This window comes from Berghia stephanieae, chromosome 5 (genome assembly GCF_034508935.2).
Source record: "Berghia stephanieae isolate SIO BIC M18660-M18661 chromosome 5, UCSD_Bste_1.3, whole genome shotgun sequence".
In the NCBI taxonomy this organism is placed as follows: Eukaryota; Metazoa; Mollusca; class Gastropoda; order Nudibranchia; family Aeolidiidae; genus Berghia; species Berghia stephanieae.
In genome coordinates, this window is record NC_088364.1 from 32,252,752 (window position 1) to 32,266,367 (window position 13,616).

Here is a 13,616-nt window from a genome sequence, read left to right on the forward strand (position 1 = left end):
GAAAGAAAGACACACACACACACACACACACACATATACAGAGAGAGAGAGAGAGAGAGAGAGAGAGAGGGAGAGAGAGAGAGACCATATGTGACCCTCCGTGTCAAAGCGGTATTATGTCGGGATCCACTCGGTTAGGGAAATTGAATTCTTTGCCACAAATATCAAACTTGGGTTTAATTTCTGTACGTTATGCTGGAGTATAAATACTATTTCTTGCTTTACAAATACTTCTAAGGTCCAATTTCTCATCATTCTATCTCCAAATTCACTTTTTGGGGTCTGAATCATTCCGACATAATACCGTTTTGAGACGGAGGGTCACATATTGGTTCGATAAGTCTGTTTATCGGCGCACCTGAACTTAGCGAGTGAGGGTCTTGGAGCTAATGGCGAGCTTCCCCAGTGTGTGGTATGATCGCCCCGCTGCTTATCTTATCTGTCAATATTTATAAATCTATGATTCCAATCAGCATGAACAGAGTACAAGTCCAACTTCCGGTACAACCATCTGATTTCGAATGGGCTGACTTATGTGGTGGTGGTGGTGGTGGTGGTGGTGGTTGTAGTAGCAGCTGTAGTGATGGTGCTGTGGTGGTGGTGGTTGTAGTAGTATGGTGGTGGTGATTATGTGATTCTGGTGGTTGTAGTAGCAGCGGTAGTGATGATGATATTGTGGTGGTGGTTGTTGTAGTAGTGGTGATGTGGTGGTTATGGTGGTGGTTGTAGTAATAGTGGTTGTAATGAAGATGTGGTGGTTGGAGATTGAGAGGGGGGGGGGGTCACTTCCTATGACATAATGACAATTAAAATTTGATGTAAACTAACATAGGACCACCACCGATCCAACACATACTTGTTTTTAATGTGGCAGACTACATTGCTGAAATATGGAGAGAGTAACAATTAAGAATTTTTAAAAATTCGATTGAAATAGTGAATGATAAAAGAAACTAACAGGCAACGGAGAAGGAGTCAACATCGCGAAAAAACGTGAAAGAAAGGCAAAGAAGACCTTCTCCGAAAGGGCAAAGCTTCTTAGGATCAAACAAGGCAGTAAGATGACAAATGATAAGAAAATGTAAATAAAGTCTGAAGTGTGAAACTGTTGACAATCAAAGACATCAGTCTAGACTGGTACATTTGTTGATGCGTGTTTGTTATCTTTTCACCGTTGAGTCAGCCGAGGCTAGAGCATGGAATTAAGTGTAAAAAATAAAAATAATATGAATTAAACACAATTGATTAAGGGTAATCCAAAATGAAAGTGGATCGAGAATCGAGAAGGCTGAACTCGGCCCATTCGAAATCAGCTGATTTTACCGGAAATCGGACTTGTCTAAGTTAAGTTCACAATGATTCCATTTGATGGTTCCGTGATTTCTTGTTGCTACGCCTGTCACTCTATTAACATTGATGCCTTTTTAAAAAAAACTATAACCATACAGTATGAATCTTGAGGTTATTCAATCAACATACAGTGCATACATTATTGAAAATTAAGTCAATTATCGTGTGTTTTATTAAAATTAGTTGAATTCACATTTCAGTGGTTTTACTTTTGACTCAAAAAATTAAAATTAAGTATATTTTGCCCCTGGTATCAACCGATAATCGAAAACCAACGACCCGAAACCACGAGTACTTACCTTTCAACCGAAGCAAACAACCGACAAATCCTGAGCATCACTCACAAATTTAACAGATGATTTGAAAAAAAAAACATAGTGTCATCAGTGTGTTGCGATGCAATTCCTGTATCAATGTGTAACAATATTGTGATGAATACTCACTAATTCTGGAACTCACTTATGTTCCTCTGTTTTGCATATACTAAAGGTCGCTATGGAATTACGGATTGTTTGCGGTGTCTTTTGTTGACTAGAAAAATATAGTCAAGTGGACGGAACGGGCTAAATCGCAGGATATTTTCTGATAAGTTAGTGCTTAATAACGCTCTAATCATCAATTCAGTGTGGATTCGACGATATAGACAAGGTAAGAATTAACTGTGATATTTATATGTAGTCCCCAATGTTAAGAAAAGCTTCAGGTTTGCGTGAAGACTGTGATGTGAAAGTGTTTAATGTACGCATACGTCTAAAAAAGATCTAGATCAATATCTAGCTCGAGATCTAGAACAAATTTAGCATAAAGTTGTGTAGATTATTCGGGTAGAAGAGCTCGTAAGCGAGGGATCGCAATCAATCCAGAAGAAGGTCACTCCAAAATTAAACCAAGGGTAGGAAGGACTCGCTTGTCGGGAGAGCAACTAGCTCAGGAGAAGGGCACTCCAAAATAAAAACAAGGGTGGGCTCTTCAGGTCGGTAGACCAACAAGCCTAGGAGTGAATCTCCAAAAGTAAATCCTGGTCCTCCAAGTCTGGGGGGGGGGGGGGGGTGGGGGGTTGGTGAAGGACTTGCAACCCCATCCTAGGGAGAAAAAAAACATTGTTACAGAAACAGCAACGAAGGAAAATAGAATGAACTCACAGACGAACAATGGACCCTCAGAGCCATCGGAAGACGCTCGTATAAATGGCAGTGTCGAAAGCCACAAGGAAGCCACTGACAGGAAAATGAGAGTATCTCTGTTTGCCACAAACGCAAAGACGAAAATAGATTTTGGAATGTTTGAACGATTACAGTGCTGCCAAACTGGCATAAGTCATATCTGAAATGTAATGTTATGACTTAGAACTTAGATATCTTAGGCATTAGCGAGAGTGGGTGGACAGGAGCTGGAATGATACAAACTAGCACAAGAGAAACTACTATTCTCTACTCGTGGGAGGAAGGTCGATCATCACTCAGAGCTTTTACACGAATGTGAACAATGTTTTTATGTAAGAGCAAATCTCTAGAGTTTTATGGATGATGAACGAGCTTGTCAATGACAAATCATTAGCAGATCCATCTAACATTGAGCAGTTAGAAAACAACTCCATACAGTCACTTGGCACGTCACCGAGAGAGGCAAACCTGCTTGATTGTGCATGTATCGTCCATCCAGTGGTGCATCGTGCGCCTTTCAATAATATGCAGTCAATGTTTTCATTCTGTGTATCGTCAATCAGTGCAAGGACTAGATGTGGTATGCGATCAATAAGTTCTTGATTATTTAAAATCATCCACGCGACTGAAACAAGGACATAGTCAACGCCCTAAAGTGACACCAAGAGTGTGTTTGATGGAATTTGGCAGGATTCCTCCGAAACAATGGAAATAAAGAAAGCCTATTCAACTATTAACACAACAATTGATTTGCCTTTATACAGGGGAAAATTATAGTCTCATCTTGTCAAATGAAAGCCATCAGCACTTTAACCGCAACTGATGTGTCTGCCACTGATGATTGAAAACACGAAGAAGCGGATAAACGATTATTTCTACATGCCAAAGATCGCATTCAGCAAGGGATTTACGAAAATGTTCATAAGAACAGCGAATACTGATGTCGTTGTGCTAGCCATTCGCCTTGCTGAGAAGCTAAAATCTGAGAATCTTTGGATTTTATTTGGCTCAGGAAATCATTAATGTCATATTGCAGCCCACGATATAGCAGTCAGACTTCCAGCAGACAACGTTGACGCACTGCCGATCTCCCATGCTCTAACAGGATGAGATACTGAGATACACCTTACAGCCTATAGAGGTGACATGCCTTGAACTGATTCGTTATGGATGCAAGAAAGTCTGCAAGACACTATGCCAGTGTACAAGCGCCCTCCTTTCCTGCACAGCTCTTTGCCACTGTAGAGGAGACTGTAGTCAAGAATAATACACACATCTGAGTTTAATAAGCATGAAATGAAATAAAGTGGCCCTTATGTATGTATCACTTTAGGCTTCCCCAGTCTTTTATGCCCACATTCGATTTCGAGAGGTCACTTCAGGAGTAGATTACATCGCTTTTTGTGGCTCTAAAGTTTCTCTTATTTGTCACTCTAAGTTTGTAACAAGTTATGAGAAAATCGGACGACTCTCCTGTCTATCATGCCCACTTCCGGTTCCTAAGTGTCACTTCCTGTTTTGATTATATCACTTTTGGTGCTTCTAAATCCTTCCTTTAGTGTGACTCAATGTTTTATTCAAGTTTGTGGGTAATCACCCAGTCTCCTATGATCAACTTCCTGTTTCAATGGTTCTCTTCCGGTTTGGTGATGTCATTTCTTGTACCCCTATTTTATTTCCCCAGGTATCGCTTCGGGGTGATGCACTGTTGAGGGCAATCCGACAATTCACTAGTCTCTGAGGACAGGTTGAACTTCTCAAATGCGGGCTTTGATCTATGACGTTACTTCCGATTTTGTGACGTCACTTCCAGTCAGCCCATGTCCCTTCCGATGTTCCCGTCTAGGTCTGTGCCAATTTTGGTTGCAAATCGGTCTAAGCGTTTCTCCGTTAACCTCGAAGACGCACACACAGACAGACAGACAGTAGCCGCTTATTATACAGAACTGATGACCTACTTCTTGCGGTGGATATTCCACAAATAATGACAATAAAGCTTGCCTCTATTTAAAAATGGTCCCCTGAGTGTTGTATAAAAGGGGTTTGCATTAACTAAGAAGTGCATAGTTCGAGTGAAATTTGTTGCTTAACGTACACACGATTGACGCGTCAGAGGAGCAATCAGATTTACACTGGCAAAGCAATTCATTCCACAACGACAGAGCGAATATAAGTATTGACACTTTCACATAAAACAGGAGCTAACCGTCTAATTGCGTCGTTTGATTTCAATCAAATTTGACACAATGTCAACCTTTTCACAAAAATACCAGATTCAGACTTTATCTACTAAGGCCTAGACAAAACCAGAATTATCGTGGTGAGGTTTTCTTATGAATCGACAGTCGGAGAGATGATCAGTTGATTGTCACTAGAAAGTCTCCCATTGTCAAGCCATCTACCGGGGTAGTATGAGTAACTAAACTAACTCGGCGTGCGACAGTTACTGATTCACCTCCTACTCATGGCATGTCCGTATAAGGTTCAGGCCTTATCCTTATCTTAAAGCATGTGTGACGATTTTACTCATTAATTGAGTTGGTATCTTCGGTAACATAATATGTGTGCATTACCAGACCTAAATAGTATGTAGGACGGCCTGTTTGCTGATTGGATACACGAAAAAACCAAGTTAAGGCCTTGATGTGTTATAATAGAGGGGAAAACACAACATCAAACCCTCTACTCTTTTGGTACCTAAATCCTTGGGAGTGTGTATGTAACCAGTCCTTCGGAGTACTAATAATGAATAGGTTACGCAAAGGTGGCATAACTATTTCAGTAACCGGGTGTATAGGCATTTTATTCAAACGAGGATGGATGATCGTTATCGACAACCAGCAGTAGAAAACAAGATACCTTCACTCTAACACCAAAGGATGTATTACACAAGGTATGTATCCAGTCCTCCGGAAGAGTGGTTTTACACTTCCAAGGAAATATGAACCAGTTTTTTTGACACCACACTTTTCTTTCCTATTTGTGTTGAGGTTTTCTCCAAAACAAGGTCTATTTGCCAACGAGAACCGACACTGCTTGGCGTCCACGGGTTGTGGTTGACGTTGTGTACCAGTTCGCAACTTGTTTATGTTAGTGCTGTGTTTGGGAAAACCGTAAGATATCTCGCCCTGAGTGGTTTCAAATCGAATCTCCAAACGTTAAGAGCCTACCAGAGATATGTCCTCGCAACCCCTCATGTTATTTTCTATACAAAGAACTAAAACGAGCTGGAAATTTCCTTGGGTATGATGAAATGCTGTTTAGATTATATGATCAACAAAAGCCAATGAAATATTTATATATGACGCTGGTAGAACTTCCCACTGTGCACCGGTTTTCCCATAAATGTATTAATATCTTTACACGGAAGCAAAATCGAATTGCCGCGCAATCACACTCGATGTCACATGGCTCTCACAAAATTAACCCTGTTAAAAACTTGGTTACTATAGCCACATCCAATATGTGTGAATGACGTAGTTAAATAACACGTTGGAGTTTCCGTCTGAGCCCATGAAGTTAGATTTTACCCGGTTTCTGTAGTGTGAAATGGACAATAGCAGTTGTATAGGAAGCTAGTCTCAGGCAAGGAACTTTTCGCCAGATCTAAGAGACCCAGCTACCCAATCACTGCTGGGTTGACAAAAAAAAAAAAGCGACTGCACACGGGATAGTCACGGTCCATTTGTGTGTGTAGCGAGAGCTCTACCATATGAACTATGGAGTAATCGAGCGTAGCCTTCGTACAATCACAACCTGGCACTGCACAAAGAGGTACGACACAAACACAGTGAAAAGTGAGTTGTCGCTAGAAGTACTCGAGTTTACAAATTAAGATCCCATATTATTATACTATTAACTGTCGTAGTCTGGAAAGATATATTTAAGATTTGGAAAAAAAAAACAAACAAAAACCCACTCGTGCTTCAAACGAATATATATATATATATATATATATATATATATATATATATATATATATATATATATATATATATATATATATATATATTTATATATATCGATTTAGATGACCCTCATCTTGGCAAAAACTCTTGAACCTGCGACCTCGCCAAGAAAAATGCTCAGCATTTTTATATACCTGTAACTTTACGAATAAATTTGTATGTACCTGTAACTTTACGAATAAAAATAATAATTAAGGTGTTAAGTCAAATCTACGGGAATTACAAACAAATAAAGAGTCTAAATTAATTCTCTTAAAATAAGTACATCAAAGACAACAAAGGACGCTTGCAAACTGATGATCAAACTCTAGATCTACATTGAAATTTTAAAAAAAGCGGAACTCAACAAACCAACTTAATCAACGTTTAAGCCCATTTGACTCTAAATAACTTCTTGTTGTTAAATGATCATTTATATAAAATGATGTATCATTAATTTACTTTTCAACTGCCGCAATCTTTTGCCTCCCTGTATCAATATTATGGTCGGAACTGCTGTACTTTAACAAAATACATGTTTGTTCTGGATAGAAAGCTTTTACTTAAAAATTATCGATGGTTAAAATGATCCGCAACTTGCCAAAATGTATCAAACCTTATAATTCTTCTGAATAGTCTTCAACAGTCGTAGCGTCACTTCCTTCCTAATGACGCATGGTAACTTAGTAACACTGGCTCTAAACTATCGGAACAATGGCGGACGCCCGTATGAAATATTTCTCCGGCGAGCATAAAAGCGTTTCCAGAGGGAAAAAAAAACCACATAAATTTGATCATGTTTTGACTTTTACACATTCTGATCACAAGGCATATGAAAAGGGAATAAAAAGTTCTAGCCAGCATGAAGAATAAAAAGTAATGATTTTCTTTGTTTAGAACCAAGATGGCCGCCGTTGCCAGGCAGCGTGACATCAGATTACTGAATCCTATTGGCAAAGAGTCATGTTACGATTTTTCTATTAGAAGTCAACGTTTTCAGGTCAAATAAGAAAACACTAATCAAAACATATGAACACACGAAATGACATTTTACCTCAAGGCAATGGACCAAAGATCAGAAGTTTAAATGCTTATGGAAAGTAACAAAAACAATAACTTTTAGCAGGGATTCCAGGTCATTCGTTGCCGAAGATTACTATTAACCGTATCAAAACTAGGCGCAATTATCGATTATTCTTCGAATCAATCGTAATTTTCTCTTTGTTTGTACTCTATTATTTTAAAAGCTAATAGAAACAAGATTATTTTGATTTTTCTGTCGTCTCCTTATATAATTGTCCCCTTGTTGACATTTAAATTTATGACTTACATAAACAAAAGCTACGATTAAAGAAACCAAACATTTATTCGGGTTCGTTGATAATTAGCCTATATCACGTGCTAAATTAACATTTCTGTCATCCTGAAGTAGACTTCTCCAAGCTTCACAGGGCAAACGAATTGTTATTCTCGTGGCCTTTTATCCTTGAAATCGTCGGTTGATTGACGTGCTCGTTATAAACAGCAATTCAATTGTCTTGGAGGTGAAGAATCCCGAAGGTCATTGCACGAGGACTACCACGTGACATCATGACGGTCATTGTCAGCGAACACGAGGCAGGAAAATAGTATCCCATTTGGCTTGTGATTCACAGTAATCTAAATTATTATCAAATAATCCTCTTCTTCCTCTCAACGTCCACCTCTTTTTTTATCCCCCCCCCCCCCTTCTTCTACAAACTTTGTTCTTCCACATCTTTGTCCTCGATTTCGTCGTCCTGTTCATAATTCCTCCCTTGATGTCTCGTCCATATTCTTCTTATTTATCTCCTCCTCATCCTCCTCCTCCTCATCCTCATCTTCCTCCTCTTTACCCCTCTCCCGTTCAATCTTATAAAACTAATCTCAGACAACATAAGAAAAACCAAAAAGGAAACAAATTCTTTGTCTCATTTGCCAAAAAACCCGCTGCATCATTTTTCTCAATAAATCCACTAGCGAAAGGGGACTCGTGGGGCAAAGTCTGTAAATGATGGGGTCAACTGAAATGGAAATTCTGAAGTCTCCACTTGCGTCAACCCATAGGCAAATGACTTATTACTATATTATCGCCTGGCCTAATCAAATCCGTTTGCCATGAATTATCTGAGATGCTTCAAATTGGAGATGAGTGAGTGAACTTCACAAGATAGTTGGCACATTCCAACGTTCGTCGACCCCTTCTTATTAAATTCAGAGACTCCGAACAAGTTGGGTATGTACTCCCAATGACCTTAGCCAACTTGGCTACTTTGGTCCCACGTGTTAGCTTATGACAATAATAATGAGTTCATTTGCATTGCGCGCGGTCTCCCAAGAAGAATCAGTCGCATAAAGAAGAATAATCGAATGGACAAATGGAGACAGTTATTGCGACAAAAGTATGGACTATTTTTTCTTTATACTTTGAGAACGGCAATAGTTTTCCCCCTTGTGAGCCACAATGTACATAAAGCCTAGGCTGATCCCTTTTTTAGCATTATTGAACAGAAGCAAATGCTTGATAGCCTTTTTAGAAAATGCTTGTTTTGTAACAACTTATTCTTCGCCAAAACTAAGGGACCCAGCAACCCAATCACAACCATGTAGTTGGACTGACAAGACAGAAATAAATTATTCCCGCTTTCGTGTTGGGTAAACTCCGATTCACTATTGCCTAATAGCAACAATATTATGAGACATCCCTATTATCCTTGATATGAAACGAAAGACTTCAAGACATTTCTGCGTACGCATCCAGTTTTGCTAAAAATAGATTGTTACGCGTAATGATTGTCTGACATCAATATCAGTAACATCGCCTTTTCTATCTGTTGTAGCCATCAGCCACATGTGATTACATTCTAATCATGTCGGATTATATAAATGCCCAACGTTAGGAATACTATTACTTTGTTATGAGAAGGACCTCTGATCCTCAGACTCTAATCACTAGCAACAAGCGACATATGGCGAGTGCCATTAACATTTTTCTCAAAGTAAGACGTCTCTATTAATTTGTATATTAACCTTATCTATAAATCTGCCTTGGCCTTTGTGAGTATATCGAAGGCGTACACACCTATCCCTGCTTTTACTAGTCTTCCTGTTGCTTCTTCTTCTTTCCCTCCATTTCGACAGGTACACACACACAAACAACAATCTCTCTCTCTCTCTCTCTCTCTCTCTCTCTCTCTCTCTCTCTCTCTCTCTCTCTAACACAGACACACACACACACACACACACACACACACTCTTCTCTCTCACTCCTTCCCGCTCCCTCATCATCGTCAAAACAAATGATCAGCATAGTCCGCAATCAATATCATTGATCTATCGCAATGGTTTGATGTAACAGTATTGGTTTCTCAAAATCTATTAAATTTGCCTTTTCTTTTGGTCAAGGTGTTGGCGATTTAATTCGTTTCTACGTGATGTTAACACACACAAAATATAACCTCGAGACAATACTACAAGATAATCCTTTACCAATTGACTGCCGTATTCTGAAAAACTCGTATTTTAAAATTTGGCCAGAAAACTCATCCTTCAAATATCGATCGATTTAAATTACCCTCATTTTGGCAAAGACTCCAATACTGGGACTTTGCGAGGTCTCAGGTTCCCAATGCGCGTCGGGAACGAGTTCGAAATTCCGCGGGAGTTCAAGAATACATTAATTCATTATACCACTCCGTTGAGGTTACCCTTGATATTTCTTATCATAATGTATTCTTTTTAACACCGAGTGATTAGTACTCGAATCTAACGATATGACCTTAAGAATAATCATTGTGGTCAGGATATCATTAAGGATCAAAATCTATTTTTAGCAAAACTCGATGCGTGCCATAGGAAAAATAAACTGCTGCGTTTTGTTACAAAGTATAACAGGGACGCTTCGTGGTATTTTGCTATTCCACTATACTATATCTAAAACAGAATGTATGACGGTATCTAAAAATAATAACCCACCAGCCTGTGTAATAACAAGCAGAGGACAAACAATACAACAAGTTGAATGTTTCAAATATTTAGGCTTCAATGTAACATCCAATGGAAAATCAGATTGTGAAATCAAGAAAAGAATAGGTATGGCGAAGAATGCATTCAACCAGCTGCATACAATTATGAAAAACAGGAATATTAGCATGAAAACAAAAATCAAAGTCCTGGATTGCTATGTACTGTCTGTGCTGCTATATGGTTGTGAGAGCTGGACCATAAACAAGACCATGGTTAAAAGACTGGAGGCAGTGGAAATGTGGTTTTACAGAAGAATGATGAGGGTGTCATGGATGGAAAGGAAAAGAAATGAAGAAATTTTAGAAATGGCAAACAGAAAAAGATCACTGATAACAAAAATCATCAAACGCCAAATGGAATTTTTAGGACACATTATCCGCCACCCTGGTTTGGAAATACTCGCCTTGACTGGAAAGATGAATGGAAAAAGAATAAGAGGAAGACAAAGAATAACGTATTACAAAGGGATAAGAATTTGGACAGATGAAGCTGAGAAAGGTGGCGCTGCTTTAATAGAATTGGCAAGAGATAGATCAGCTTGGCGGAAGATGACCTCCGACGTCTGCTTCAGATATGGAACTACATGAGATGAGACTATACTAGTCAAATCGGGATTTCCCCAAAGCCAAGGGGTTTTGATATAGCAATACAACATGCACACTTTAGCACGACTAATATATCATAGATAAAATGAAAGAATCATTTGTGACCCGTCATCACAAAACGGTTTAAATGTCGGTATGAACAGGCCCATGAAAAGTCACTTTAAAATCCAAATGATAATAATATAGATCTACTAATTTTTTAGTTTTTAACATCTGAGAAATATTGTTTATTGTCCACAAAAACGAATATGAATTAGCTTCAAGTTTCATATTTCTAAATACCGACGTGTACTTATATGCAGGACTGACACTTAGTGGCCTGGTTTAAAATTGTTGTAATGGACAATATTCTGCGTCAATTCTTTTTCGTTTCAATTATAACAATGAGCCCATAAGGAATTGGGTTATTAGACCTGCAAATAAATACACGTCGGTATCTATAAATTCACTTTTGAGCATCTAAGTCATTCCGACATAAAACCGCTTTTCTTTGAGACGATAGATCACCTTTTATAGAAACTGCAAGTCTTAAAGAAGAATTTATGGATTTTATTTTTCATACCTACAAGAATAGTTCTTTGCCTGTCTTTTTAAAATATAAATTCATGAGCCTCATACAAAGACTGACATACAAAGCCATTTTTTTTAAAATCGGTGTGCACTTATTTGCAGGTCTGATAACCAAATTAATTATTAGTTCATTGGTGTAATGTAAATTTCAATAAATGACACAAAATATTGTCCATTGAAATATTGTTAAACTAGGGCCATAATTACATTCAGATGTCAGACCTGCATTTATGAACAAGTCGGGTCTAATGCATTCGAGTCTTTATACTATTTTTGATTTCACTACTTTTTAAAATGATTTTACTTACACCACTGAAAGCATAACACTGCGTTGCTGAGTTTCTTAAAAGTCAAAATTTATTCTGTTATTTATCTCGCTGCAAGTTCTGTTTCCTAAGAAGAGACGTAATCATAATTTGCCTTGATTTAATGTTAAGTTATAGAATGATGAACCACGTATTTAAAAGATTGTGTTTTTGATAAGCTAAATCATTTCTTATCGTGATTATTTTCCAATCTTTTCTCCTAACCGTAGCTTTAAAATTCTTCATTAGATTGTTACGGTATTATGGTTATCTTAATTATGTATGGATGTATGAGTGTATATGTGTGGGTGGGTGTGTGCGCGCTTTTCCTGTCAAGGTTAAAGATATATGTTTGTACATCACACATACATGAGTACATTTAAGTTGATATACCATCTTTACCACGTGTATCATTATTGTAATCTTTTAATCAATTTAATTTTAAGGGCACTCAAGCGATTTTATCCTATATCGCCCATATGTTATGGTATGTTATGTTATCATGAGAATGAAAATTATTCTTTAAGATTTAATTGATTTTTGATCCCAACGTGCACAAGGTAGAAAAAAAATAAAATCGTTCAAGAATTACTGAATCACAGGAAATGATATTGTGAATTGTGGCAATGTTGAACATACACATAAAAACTGACATAAACAAATCAAAACCATAGATATATTTAGAGACATAACATACGCAAACTGTTCGCGTCAATGAAATATGATCAACAAACTGGAAGTTTAGGTAAGCAACGCACGTTGTCTTTAAAAGTCTTCACCAACATGCTAATGTTTTTCAAATGTTTATATTACAGGGGCTTTGTTCATTCTTTGATCCTGTTTTTTAAAGTGATGCCTATACCGCTGAGTGTATGTATGTATGTATGTATGTATGTATGTATGTATGTATGTATGTATGTATGTATGTATGTATGTATGTATGTATGTATGTATGTATGTATGTATGTATGTATGTATGTATGTATGTATGCATGCATGCATGATGTATGTATGTATGTATGTATGTATGTATGTATGTATGTATGTAGTATGTATGTATGTATGTATGTATGTATGTATGTATGTATGTATGTAGTACGTAGTATATGTATGTATGTATGTATGTATGTATGTATGTATGTATGTATGTATGTATGTATGTATGTTTGTATGTATGTATGTATGTATGTATGTATATATGTATGCATGCATGCATGTATGTATGTATGTATGTATGTATGTATGTATGTATGTATGTATGTATGTATGTATGTATGTATGTATGTATGTATGTATGTATGTATGTATGTATGTATGTATGTATGTATGTATGTATGTATGTATGTACGTATCATGTCTGTATTTATGTATGTATCTATCTATGTATGTAACGCTTGTGTGTGTGTGTGTGTGTGTGTGTGTGTGTGTGTGTTGTAAAAGGTGTATATAACCTAATGTTCTTTAGTCAGTTTAATTCCTGCAAGTTTTGCTCTAAACAAACTCTTGTTAAAGCAGTAATTGTCTATCATTATACAATTTGGGATGAAAAGGATGTAATATGCAACGAGGTGATACACAAGATTATTAATAAATAAATTTCTCAAATAGGAGAAATAATCATTTTATCCTAAT